The sequence below is a fragment of the Arachis stenosperma genome, chromosome 10 (genome assembly GCF_014773155.1).
Source record: "Arachis stenosperma cultivar V10309 chromosome 10, arast.V10309.gnm1.PFL2, whole genome shotgun sequence".
NCBI classification, from domain to species: Eukaryota; Viridiplantae; Streptophyta; class Magnoliopsida; order Fabales; family Fabaceae; genus Arachis; species Arachis stenosperma.
The window spans coordinates 107,276,282-107,289,240 of record NC_080386.1 but is presented as its reverse complement, the minus strand read 5'-3'; the positions used below and the strand labels follow the sequence as shown (position 1 = coordinate 107,289,240).

Sequence of the window (12,959 nt, the reverse complement as noted above, 5' to 3'; positions counted from 1 at the left end):
ATTAGAAATTTGTCACCCAAAATCGCCGACCGGTCGGACGACCTCCCCACACTTAAAAGTTTGCACCGTCCTCGGTGCACTCAAAGATGAGCAAGGGGGTACGGCGAATCTCCGGATTGCTGCGCGTTCTTTCTTCCGTTTCCATGTTTGCTTGTGGTGCATTGTTCACGAAAAACAAAAATATAACACCATAAGATGAGAAAACAAAAGCAAGGAAGCATACAATGTTGGAATGAGGTAAATCACTAGAATTGAGTGAGTGAATTAGTGTGACATTAGTGACAAATAAGTGTGTGAATTCTAAATTGCGTGGTTTAGAGCACACATTAGCATAAAAGTTATGTCACAAAAGAAGCATGCACTTCACTTATCCTAGTGTGCTTGAGATGCTTCAAGTAAACTTGTAAGGTAAAACAAGCATTAAAGAAGCATGGAAGCATTCAAGCTAAAATATATGGATGCATATGATCATGAAATATAATGCATTAAGGTAAATGCACAACATCATCCATCAAGAGGTTGCCTAATCGAGGAAAAGGGTTCAAATTACATGGTGGTCAAATCATGCAATTCAAGAAGAGTTACAAGCTCGAAGGCAATTCTCATCACTTGGTATTTTCAAAAGGTAAGCATGAAAAATTCAAAACCAAGTAGCAAAGTATAACCTCAATCATAGAATCCAACAAAGATTATCTAAAAACATTCATGCTAAAATAGCATTTAGGCAATAAGAGGCAGCAATGTGTAGTAAACAAGATCAATAAGCCAACACTTATGATGAAAAGAGAGAAAATAAAATAAAAACTAAACTAAAACTAACTAACTAACTAACTAACTAACTAATTAACTAACTAAAATAAATGGTTATCCATGGTGTTTGGAAGTGTTGGATGAGGGGTAGGAGGAGGGAAGAAGAAAGGAGGAGGAAGGAAATAGAAAGAGGAGAAGAAAAGAAATGTGGTGAAGGAAGGAAATCCGCGCGTATGCACGCATGGCGCGCGAGCACGGATGGTGGTGTAATGGACGCGACGCGTACGCGTACAGAGTGCGTCCGCGTCGATGGCTTATTCCGAGAGTGGCGCGTACGCGTCATGTGCGCGTGCGCGCGAGTGGGGTTGTGCCAACGGCACAACGTTGGCGCGGCGTAGGCATAACTCTCTGAAAAATGTATGGAATGTGGAACTTCTCAATCCACGCGTACGCACGCATGGCGCGCTCGCGTGGATGGTTGAAAACGCTTGATGCACGCGTACGCGTGAAGTGCGCGTACGCGTGGATGGTGCTCTGTTTTTCAAAAAATTTTGCTATTTTTTTGCACCAATCCAAACATTCCAAACCTCCAAACAGCTACCAAAATACCATAAAAGCTTATTTAACATACTAAAATACCAATTAAACTCATCAAATCAATCAAAACAAGAATTTAAACTAATTCTACCAATATGTACAAAAAGAGAAAATGAAAAGAAGTTACCATGGTGGGGTGTCTCCCACCTAGCACTTTTGTTTATTGTCCTTAAGTTGGACTTATGGGGAGCTCCTCTCAAGGTGGCTTGTACTTGTATTCATCTTGGAACTCCCACCAATGCTTGATTCTCCATTGTGCCCCAAGATTCTTCATGGATTGAGCCAAGTCTTGATGGAGTTCTTCACAAGCTTAGGGCTCCCAAAGTTGATCGTCTTCTTGTGATCCGGGATCCCACACTTTGTTTTCACACCCGTCCTGAGGTTGATCATCATTATTGGTCCAACCGGGTGGTGAGTAAGGTGAATTCTCTATATAGTGGCCAACAATCCTCCTAGACCCATCTATTTGAGCACTACTCCAACCTTTATATCTCTGATGAGCGGATAATTTATACGTTTTTTGGCATTGTTTTTAGGTAGTTTTTAGTAAGTTCAAGCTACTTTTAGGGATGTTTTCATTAGTTTTTATGTTAAATTCACATTTCTGGACTTTACTATGAGTTTGTGTGTTTTTCTGTGATTTCAGGTAATTTCTGGCTGAAATTGAGGGACTTGAGCAAAACTCTGAAAAAGGCTGACAAAAGGACTGCTGATGCTGTTGGATTCTGACCTCCCTGCACTCAAAATGGATTTTCTGGATCTACAGAACTCCAATTGGCGCGCTCTCAACGGCGTTGGAAAGTAGACATCCAGGGCTTTCCAGAAATATATAATAGTCCATACTTTATTCGGAAATTGACGTCGTAACTTGGCGTTGAACGCCAAGTACATGCTGCTGTCTGGAGTTAAACGCCAGAAAAACGTCATGATTCGGAGTTGAACGCCCAAAACACGTCATAACTCGGAGTTCAACTCCAAGAGAAGCCTCAGCTCGTGGATTGATCAAGCTCAGCCCAAGCATACACCAAGTGGGCCCCGGAAGTGGATTTATGCATCAATTACTTACTCATGTAAACCCTAGGAGCTAGTTTATTATAAATAGAACATTTAACTATTGTATTAGATGTCTTTTGACCACGTTTCATCTTTGGTCTCAGTTTTGTTTTATTCTTCATCCTAAGAGGCTATTGATCACGTTTTAGGGGGTTGGCCATTCGGCCATGCCTGAACCTTTTACTTATGTATTTTCAACGGTGGAGTTTCTGCACACCATAGATTAAGGGTGTGGAGCTCTGCTGTACCTCAAGTATTAATGCAATTCTATTTTCTTTTATTCAATTCTCTTTTATTCTTATTCCAAGATATTCATTCGCACACAAGAACATGATGAATGTGATGATTATGTGACGCTCATCATCATTCTCACCTATGAACGCGCGTGATTGACAACCACCTTCGTTCTACATGCAACCAAGCTTGAATGTGTATCTCTTAGATTCCCCAACAGAATCTTCGTGGTATAAGCTAGATAGATGGCGGCATTTATGAGGATCCGAAAAGTCTCACCTTGTCTGTGGTATTCCGAGTAGGATCCTGGGAATCCGGAAATTCTAACCTTGTCTGTGGTATTCCGAGTAGGATTCCGGTAATGAATGACTGTGACGTGCTTCAGACTCGCAAGTGCTGGGCGTTAGTGACAGACGCAAAAGAATCAAGGGATTCTATTCCAGTAGGCGCGGGAACCAACCAGTGATTAGCCGTGCTGTGACAGAGCGCGTGAGCGTAGTTTTCACTGCGAGGATGGGATGTAGCCTTCGGCCAGGTGATGCCTCCAGACGATTAGCCATGCGAGTGACAGCCGCAGAGGACCATTTTCCCGAGAGGATTAAAAGTAGCCATCGTCGAACGGTGAACCCCTATACACAGCTTGCCATGGAAAGGAGTAAGAAGGATTGGGTTGAAGCAGTGGGAAAGCAGGCGTTCTTGAGCCATACAGTATCTCCATTCGCTTGTCTGAAATTCCTACCAATGAGGCTGCATAAGTATCCCTTTTATTATTTCTTTTTATTATTTGATTTTCTAAATTCCATAATTTTATCTGCCTAACTGAGATTTACAAGGTGACTATAGTTTGCTTCATACCAACAATCTCTGTGGGATCGACCCTTACTCACGTAAGGTTTATTACTTGGACGACCCAGTACACTTGCTGGTTAGTTGAACGGAGTTGTGTTCACTCGTGCCAATTTTAAATTCCATAATTTTACAAGGAGTGCAACTTAAAGAATAAGGATCACAATTTCGTCCACCAAGTTTTTGGCGCCGTTGCCGGGGATTGTTCGAGTATGGACAACTGACGATTCATCTTGTTGCTCAGATTAGGTAATTTTCTTTTCAAAAACTTTTTCAAAATTTTTTCTTTTCTTTTTCGTTTTTCTAAAAATATTTTCGAAAAAAATTAATAAAAATACAAAAAAATTCATAAAATCATAAAAACCAAAAATATTTTGTGTTTCTTGTTTGAGTCTTGAGTCAATTTTTAAGTTTGGTGTCAATTGCATGCTTTAAAAAATTTTTCTTGCATTTTTTCGAAAATTTCATGCATTCATAGTGTTCTTCATGATCTTCAAGTTGTTCTTGGTAAGTCTTCTTGTTTGATCTTGATATTTTCTTGTTTTTTGTCTTTTCTTGTTTTTCATGTGCATCTTTGCATTCATATTTTTCATGCATTATAGATTTCTAAGTTTGGTGTCTTGCATGTTTTCTTTGCATTAAAAATGTTTCAAAAATATGTTCTTGATGTTCATCATGATCTTCAAAGTGTTCTTGGTGTTCATCTTGACATTCATAGCATTCTTGCATGCATTCATTGTTTTGATCTAAAAACTTCATGCATTGGGTATTTTTGTTGTTTTTCTCTCTCATAATAAAAAATTCAAAAATAAAAAAATATCTTTTCCTTATTTCCCTCCAAATTTTTGAAATTTTGGGTTGACTTGGTCAAAAATTTTCAAAATTAGTTGTTTCTTACAAGTCAAGTCAAAATTTCAATTTTAAAAATCTTATCTTTTCAAAATCTTTTTCAAAATCATATTTTTTTTCAATTTTTTTTATTATTTTCGAAAATTTCAAAAATATTTTTCAAAATTATTTTCAAAATCTTTTTCTTATCTTTATATAAAATTTTCGAAAATTAGCTAACAATTAATGTGATTGTTTCAAAAATTTGAAGTTTGTTACTTTCTTGTTAAGAAAAGGTTCAATCTTTAAGTTCTAGAATCTTATCTTGTAGTTTCTTGTTAGTGAAGTAAACAATTTCAAAATTTTTGAATTAAATCTTTTTATCTCTTATTTGATTTTTTTTAAAAAATTTTATCTTTTTCAAAATTTGATTTCAAAATATCTTATCTAACTTCTTATCTTCTTATCTTTTTCAAATTTTGATTTCAAATCTTTTTCAATCAACTAACTAACTTTTTGTTTGTTTCTTATCTTTTTCAAAACCACCTAACTACTTTTCCCTCTCTAATTTTCGAAAATATCTCACCCCTTTTTCAAAAGTTCTTTTTAATTAACTAATTGTTTCATGTTTTAAATTTTAATTACATTTCATTTCTAATTTTTGAAAATTACTAACCTCTTTTTCAAAATTATTTTCGAAATCTCCCTTCTCTTTTCTTCTTCTATTTAATTATTTAATTACTAACACTTCTCTTCACCTCTCTTCATCCAAAAATCCGAATCTCCTTCTTTATTCTTCTACCCCTTTCTTCTTCTACTAACATAAAGGAATCTCTATACTGTGACATAGAGGATTCCTCTTTCTTTTCTTGTTTTCTTCTCTTTCATATGAGCAGGAACAAGGATAAAGGCACTCTTATTGAAATTGATCCAGAACCTGAAAGGACTCTGAAGAGAAAATTAAGAGAAGCTAAATTACAACAATCCAGAAACAACCTTTCAGAAATTTTCGAACAAGAGAAGGAGATGGCAGCCGAAAATAATAATAATGCAAGGAGAATGCTTGGTGACTTCACAAAGCCAACGTCCAAATTTGATGGAAGAAGCATCTCCATTCCTGCCATTGGAGCCAATAACTTTGAGCTTAAGCCTCAACTAGTTGCCTTAATGCAACAAAACTGCAAGTTTTATGGACTTCCATCTGAAGATCCTTATCAGTTTTTAACTGAGTTCTTGCAGATCTGTGAGACTGTAAAGACGAATGGAGTTGATCCTGAAGTCTACAGACTCATGCTTTTCCCTTTTGCTGTAAGAGATAGAGCTAGAATATGGTTGGATTCACAACCCAAGGATAGCCTGGACTCCTGGGATAAGCTGGTCACTGCCTTCTTGGATAAATTCTTTCCTCCTCAAAAGCTGAGCAAGCTGAGAGTGGATGTTCAAACCTTCAAACAAAAAGATGGTGAATCCCTCTATGAAGCTTGGGAAAGATACAAGCAGCTGACCAAAAGATGTCCATCTGACATGTTTTCAGAATGGACCATATTAGATATATTCTATTATGGTCTCTCTGAATTTTCGAAAATGTCATTGGACCATTCTGCAGGTGGATCTATTCACCTAAAGAAAACGCCTGAAGAGGCTCAAGAACTCATTGACATGGTTGCAAACAACCAATTCATGTACACTTCTGAGAGGAATTCTGTGAATAATGGGATACCTCAGAAGAAAGGAGTTCTTGAAATTGATGCTCTGAATGCCATATTGGCTCAGAACAAAATGTTGACTCAACAGGTCAACATGATCTCTCAAAATCTGAGTGGATGGCAACATGCATCCAACAGTACTAAAGAGGCAGCTTCTAAAGAAGCTTATGATCCTGAGAACCCTGCCATGGCAGAGATTAATTATATGGGTGAACCTTATGGTAACACCTATAACTCATCATGGAGAAATCATCCAAATTTCTCATGGAAGGTGGTGCGCGAAATTGTGATCACTACACAACTTTGCACAACTAACCAGCAAGTGCACTGGGTCGTCCAAGTAATACCTTACGTGAGTAAGGGTCGATCCCACGGAGATTGTTGGTATGAAGCAAGCTATGGTCACCTTGTAAATCTCAGTCAGGCAGACTCAAATGGGTATAGTGGTATATGAATAAAGCATAAAGATAAAGATAGAGATACTTATGTAATTCATTGGTAGGAACTTCAGATAAGCGTATGAAGATGCCTTCCCTTCCGTCTCTCTGCTTTCCTACTGTCTTCATCCAATCCTTCTTACTCCTTTCCATGGCAAGCTTATGCAAGGGTTTCACCGTTGTCAGTGGCTACCTCCCATCCTCTCAGTGAAAATGTTCCTATGCTCTGTCACAGCATATGGCTAATCAGCTGTCGGTTCTCGGTCAGGCCGGAATAGAATCCAGTGATTCTTTTGCGTCTGTCACTAACGCCCCGCCTGCTAGGAGTTTGAAGCACGTCACAGTCATTCAATCATTGAATCCTACTCAGAATACCACAGACAAGGTTAGACCTTCCGGATTCTCTTGAATGCCGCCATCTGTTCTCGCCTATACCACGAAGACTCTGATCTCACGGAATGGCTGGCTCGTTTGTCAGGCGAGCACTCGGTTGTCAGGCGATCAACCATGCATCGTGTATCAGGAATCCAAGAGATATTCACTAGAGCCTTGGTTGCTTGTAGAACAAAAGTGGTTGTCAGTCACCTTGTTCATGGGTGAGAATGATGATGAGTGTCACGGATCATCACATTCATCAAGTTGAAGAACAAGTGATATCTTGGACAAAGAACAAGCGGAATTGAATAGAAGAACAATAGTAATTGCATTAATACTCGAGGTACAGCAGAGCTCCACACCTTAATCTATGGTGTGTAGAAACTCCACCGTTGAAAATACATAAGAACAAGGTCTAGGCATGGCCGTGAGGCCAGCCTCCCAATGATCTAAGAACTAGATGTCCAAAGATGATCTAGAGATCTAAAGTGATCAAAAGATGTCAAATACAATAGTAAAAGGTCCTACTTATAGAGAACTAGTAGCCTAGGGTGTACAGAGATGAGTAAATGACATAAAAATCCACTTCCGGGCCCACTTGGTGTGTGCTTGGACTGAGCAATGAAGCAATTTCGTGTAGAGACTCTCATTGGAGTTAAACGCCAGCTTTTATGCCAGTTTGGGCGTTTAACTCCCATTTAGGTGCCAGTTCCGGCGTTTAACGCTGGAATTTCTGAGGGTGACTTTGAACGCCGGTTTGGGCCATCAAATCTTGGGCAAAGTATGGACTATCATATATTGCTGGAAAGCTCAGGATGTATACTTTCCAACGCCGTTGAGAGCGCGCCAATTGGGCTTCTGTAGCTCCAGAAAATCCACTTCGAGTGCAGAGAGGTCAGAATCCAACAGCATCTGCAGTCCTTTTCAGTCTCTGAATCAGATTTTTGCTCAAGTCCCTCAATTTCAGCCAGAAAATACCTGAAATCACAGAAAAACACACAAACTCATAGTAAAGTCCAGAAAAGTGAATTTTAACTAAAAACTAATAAAAATATACTAAGAACTAACTAGATCATACTAAAAACACACTAAAAACAATGCCAAAAAGGGTACAAATTATCCGCTCATCACAACACCAAACTTAAATTGTTGCTTGTCCTCAAGCAACTGAAGATCAAATAAGATAAAAAGAAGAGAATATGCAATGAACTCCAAAAACATCTGTGAAGATCAGTATTAATTAGATGAGCGGGGCTTTTAGCTTTTTGCCTCTGAACAGTTTTGGCATCTCACTCTATCCTTTGCAACTCAGAATGATTGGCTTCTTTAGGAACTCAGAATCCAGATAGTGTTATTGATTCTCCTAGTTAAGTATGATGATTCTTGAACACAGCTACTTATTGAGTCTTGGCCGTGGCTCAAAGCACTCTGTCTTCCAGTATTACCACCGGATACATACATGCCACAGACACATAATTGGGTGAACCTTTTCAGATTGTGACTCAGCTTTGCTAGAGTCCCCAATTAGAGGTGTCCAGGGTTCTTAAGCACACTCTTTTTGCCTTGGATCACAACTTTATTCTTTCTTTCTCTTTCTTTTTCTCTTTCTTTTTCGTTTTTTTTTTTTGGTATTCACTGCTTTTTCTTGCTTCAAGAATCATTTTTATGATTTTTCAGATCCTCAGTAACATGTCTCCTTTTTCATCATTCTTTCAAGAGCCAACATTCATGAACCACAAATTCAAAAGACATATGCACTGTTTAAGCATACATTCAGAAGACAAAAGTATTGCCACCACATCAAAATAATTAAACTGTTATAAAATTCAAAATTCATGCAATTCTTTTTCTTTTCAATTAAGAACATTTTTCATTTAAGAAAGGTGATGGATTCATAGGACATTCATAACTTTAAGGCATAGACACTAAGACACTAATGATCATAAGACACAAACATGGACAAACATAAAGCACAATTTTCGAAAAAAAAAGGAAATAAAGAACAAGGAGATTAAAGAACGGGTCCACCTTAGTGATGGCGGCTCTTTCTTCCTCTTGAAGATCCTATGGAGTGCTTGAGCTCCTCAATGTCTCTTCCTTGTCTTTGTTGCTCCTCTCTCATGATTCTTTGATCTTCTCTAATTTCATGAAGGAGGATGGAATGTTCTTGGTGCTCCATCCTTAGTTGTCCCATGTTGGAACTTAGTTCTCCTAGGGAGGTGTTCAGTTGCTCCCAATAGTTTTGTGGAGGAAAGTGCATCTCTTGAGGCATCTCAGGGACCTCATGATGAGTGGGGTCTCTTGTGTGCTCCATCCTTTTCTTAGTGATGGGCTTATCCTCATCAATGGGGATGTCTCCCTCTATGTCAACTCCACTGGATAACAGAGGTGACAAATGAGATGAGGAAAGGCTAACCTTGCTAAGGTAGAGGACTTGTCCGCCACCTTATAGAGTTCTTGGGCTATAACCTCATGAACTTCCACTTCTTCTCCAATCATGATGCTATGAATCATGATGGCCCGGTCTAGAGTAACTTCGGACCGGTTGCTAGTGGGAATAATTGAGCGTTGGATAAAGTCCAACCATCCTCTAGCCACGGGTTTGAGGTCATGCCTTCTCAATTGAACCGGCTTCCCTCTTGAATCTCTCTTCCATTGGGCGCCCTCTTCACATATGACTGTGAGGACTTGGTCCAACCTTTGATCAAAGTTGACCCTTCTAGTGTAAGGATGTTCATCTCCTTGCATCATGGGCAAATTGAATGCCAACCTTACATTTTCCGGACTAAAATCTAAGTATTTCCCCCGAACCATAGTAAGATAGTTCTTTGGATCCGGGTTCACACTTTGATCATGGTTCTTGGTGATCCATGCATTGGCATAGAACTCTTGAACCATTAAGATTCCGACTTGTTGAATGGGGTTGGTAAGAATTTCCCAACCTCTTCTTCGGATCTCATGTCGGATCTCCGGATATTCACTCTTTTTGAGTGAAAAAGGGACCTCGGGGATCACCTTCTTCAAGGCCACAACTTCATAGAAGTGGTCTTGATGCACCCTTGAGATGAATCTCTCCATCTCCCATGACTCGGAGGTGGAAGCTTTTGCCTTCCCTTTCCTCTTTCTAGAGGTTTCTCCGGCCTTGGATGCCATAAATGGTTATGGAAAAACGAAAAAGCAACACTTTTACCACACCAAACTTAAAAGGTTTGCTCGTCCTCGAGCAAAAGAAGAAAGAAGAGAGTAGAAGAAGAAGAAATGAGGAAGAAGGAAATGGCTTTTGTGTTCGGCCAAAGAAGGGGAGAAGTGGTTTGAATTTGAATGGTGAGGTAGGTGGGGTTTTATGAAGGATGGATGTGAGTGGTGAAGAGAAAGAAGGGATTTGATAGGTGAAGGGTTTTTGGGGAAGAGGAGTTGAGGTGATTGGTGAATGGGTGAAGAAGAGAGAGAGAGTGGTGGGGTTGGTGGGGATCCTGTGGGGTCTACAGATCCTGTGGTGTCAAGGAAAAGTCATCCCTGCACCAAATGGCATTCAAAATCACGTTTTGAGCCATTTCTGGCGTTAAACGCCGGGCTGGTGCCCATTCCTGGCGTTTAACGCCAGGTTCTTGCCCTTTTCTGGCGTTTAACGCCAGTCTGGTGCCCCTTTCTGGCGTTAAACACCCAGAATGGTGCCAGACTGGGCGTTAAACGCCCAACTGCTAGCCTCACTGGCGTTTAAACGCCAGTGGGTTCTTCCTCCAGGGTGTGCTGTTTTTCTTCCTGTTTTTCATTCTGTTTTTGCTTTTTCAATTGATTTTGTGACTTCTCATGATCATCAACCTACAAAATAAAATAAAATAACAAAAGAAAATAGATAAAATATAACATTGGGTTGCCTCCCAACAAGCGCTTCTTTAATGTCAGTAGCTTGACAGATGGCTTTCATGGAGCCTCATATTTTCTCAAAGCAATGTTGGAACCTCCCAACACCAAACTTAGAGTTTGAATGTGGGGGTTCAACACCAAACTTAGAGTTTGGTTGTGGCCTCCCAACACCAAACTTAGAGTTTGACTGTGGGGGCTCTGTTTGACTCTGATTTGAGAGAAGCTCTTCATGCTTCCTCTCCATGGTGACAGAGGGATATCCTTGAGCCTTAAACACAAAGGATTCTTCATTCACTTGAATGATCAGTTCACCTCTATCAACATCAATCACAGCCTTTGCTGTGGCTAGGAAGGGTCTGCCAAGGATGATGGTTTCATCCATGCACTTCCTAGTCTCTAGGACTATGAAATCAGCAGGGATGTAATGGTTTTCAATCTTCACCAAAACATCCTCTACAAGTCCATGAGCTTGTTTTCTTGAGTTGTCTGCCATCTCTAATGAGATTCTTGCAGCTTGCACCTCAAAGATCCCTAGCTTCTCCATTACAGAGAGAGGCATGAGGTTTACACTTGACCCTAAGTCACACAGAACCTTCTTGAAGGTCATGGTGCCTATGGTACAAGGTATTGAAAACTTCCCAGGATCTTGTCTCTTTTGAGGTAATTCCTGCCTAGACAAGTCATCCAGTTCTTTGGTGAGCAAAGGAGGTTCATTCTTCCAAGTCTCATTTCCAAATAACTTGTCATTTAGCTTCATGATTGCTCCAAGGTATTTAGCAACTTGCTCTTCAGTAACATACTCATCCTCTTCAGAGGAAGAATACTCATCAGAGCTCATGAAAGGCAGAAGTAAGTCCAATGGAATCTCTATGGTTTCATTTTGAGCCTCAGATTCCCATGGTTCCTCATTGGGGAACTTAGTGGAGGTCAGTGCACGCCCACTGAGGTCTTCCTCAGTGGCGTTCACTTCCTCTCCTTCCTCTCCAAATTCGACCATGTTGATGGCCTTGCACTCTCCTTTTGGATTTTCTTCTGTATTGCTTGGAAGAGTACTAGGAGGGAGTTCAGTAATTTTCTTGCTCAGCTGTCCCACTTGTGCCTCCAAATTCCTAATGGAGGACCTTGTTTCAGTCATGAAACTTTGAGTGGTTTTGATTAGATCAGAGACCATGGTTGCTAAGTCAGAAGTGTTCTGCTTAGAACTCTCTGTCTGTTGCTGAAAAGATGATGGAAAAGGCTTGCCATTGCTAAACCTTTTTCTTCCACCATTATTGTTGTTGAAACCTTGTTGAGGTTTCTCTTGATTCTTCCATGAGAAATTTGGGTGATTTCTCCATGAAGAATTATAGGTGTTTCCATAGGGTTCTCCTAAGTAATTTACCTCTTCCAATGAAGGGTTCTCAGGATCATATGCTTCTTCTTCAGATGAAGCATCTTTAGTACTGCTTGGTGCATTTTGCATTCCAGACAGACTTTGAGAAATCAAATTGACTTGTTGAGTCAATATCTTGTTTTGAGCCAATATGGCATTCAGAGCATCAATCTCAAGAACTCTTTTCTTCTGATTGGTCCCATTGTTCACAGGATTCCTTTCAGAAGTGTACATGAATTGGTTATTTGCAACCATTTCAATTAGCTCTTGAGCTTCTGTAGGCGTCTTCTTCAAATGAAGAGATCCTCCAGCAGAGCTATTCAAAGACATCTTGGATAGTTCAGAGAGACCATCATAGAAAATACCTATGATGCTCCATTCAGAAAGCATGTCAGAAGGACATTTTCTGATCAATTGTTTGTATCTTTCCCAAGCTTCATAGAGGGATTCTCCATCCTTCTGTCTGAAGGTTTGGACTTCCACTCTAAGCTTACTCAATTTTTGAGGTGGAAAGAACTTTGCCAAGAAGGCATTGACTAGCTTTTCCCATGAGTCCAGGCTTTCTTTAGGTTGTGAGTCCAACCATGTCCTAGCTCTGTCTCTTACAGCAAAAGGGAATAGCATAAGTCTGTAGACCTCAGGGTCTACCCCATTAGTCTTGACAGTGTCACAGATTTGCAAGAATTCAGCTAAAAACTGATGAGGATCTTCCAATGGAAGTCCATGAAACTTGCAATTCTGTTGCATTAGAGAAACTAATTGAGGCTTAAGCTCAAAATTGTTTGCTCCAATGGCAGGGATAGAGATGCTTCTCCCATAAAAGTCGGGAGTAGGTGCAGTAAAGTCACCCAGCACCTTCCTTGCATTGTTTGCATTGTTGTTGTTTTCGGCTGC

The 12,959-nt window shown here is 39.9% G+C and overlaps 1 non-coding gene across 1 annotated transcript; it reads left to right on the top strand.

Annotated features, from left to right (window-relative positions):
• Positions 1-12,449: 12,449 nt before the first annotated feature.
• Positions 12,450-12,557, top strand: LOC130959602 (small nucleolar RNA R71). Its single transcript, XR_009078675.1, has one exon. It is a non-coding gene; the product is annotated as a small nucleolar RNA R71 (small nucleolar RNA).
• Positions 12,558-12,959: the final 402 nt, after the last annotated feature.